The sequence below is a fragment of the Haliaeetus leucocephalus genome, unplaced genomic scaffold (genome assembly GCF_000737465.1).
Source record: "Haliaeetus leucocephalus isolate CR32 unplaced genomic scaffold, Haliaeetus_leucocephalus-4.0 Scaffold174, whole genome shotgun sequence".
Taxonomy (NCBI): domain Eukaryota; kingdom Metazoa; phylum Chordata; class Aves; order Accipitriformes; family Accipitridae; genus Haliaeetus; species Haliaeetus leucocephalus.
Window position 1 is genome coordinate 8,404 of NW_010972610.1, and position 583 is coordinate 8,986.

Below are 583 nucleotides of genomic sequence, written 5' to 3' on the forward strand. Positions count from 1 at the left end.
CGGGGCGGGGTACGGGGGCCCGGTAACAGGCAGCGCCTTGGCTCCCGGGGGGCTACCGGAAACGGATGTCCCGGGGGAAGGGACCCCCCCCCCCCCCCCCCCTTACCGGGGACGGGGCGGGGGGGGGAGGAGTAGCGTCCCGGTTACCGGGGCCTCCTTGCTCCCACCGGGGCTTCTCCCCCTGCCAGCGGTGACCCAGGGGCTTCCGGGGCCCGGTCACGCTTTGCCCTGGTTTTGGGGCGCGCCCCCCCACCCCGGGGCTGACGGCTCCCGAGCACCGACCCCCACCGGGGTAGCAGGAACAGTCCCGGTCGGGCCGGGCCCGGCCCCGTTAATCCCGGCCCTCTCCTTGCCCTGCCCCAAAATAGCCGCCACGGTCGCAGGCCTCAGCCCGCAGACTCCACTCCCCAGGCCCGGGATGGCATCCCCGCCTCACCCCCCCAGCCCCGGGACCGGTAACGGGAGAGGCCTGGCTGGCTGCGGCCACGGGCCCTCCAGCCGGGGCGGTGGACGGACACGCTGCCTTTCCTGCCCACCCTGCCTGTACACGGGGGGGGGGGGGGGGGGGGAGAGCGGGGGGGGG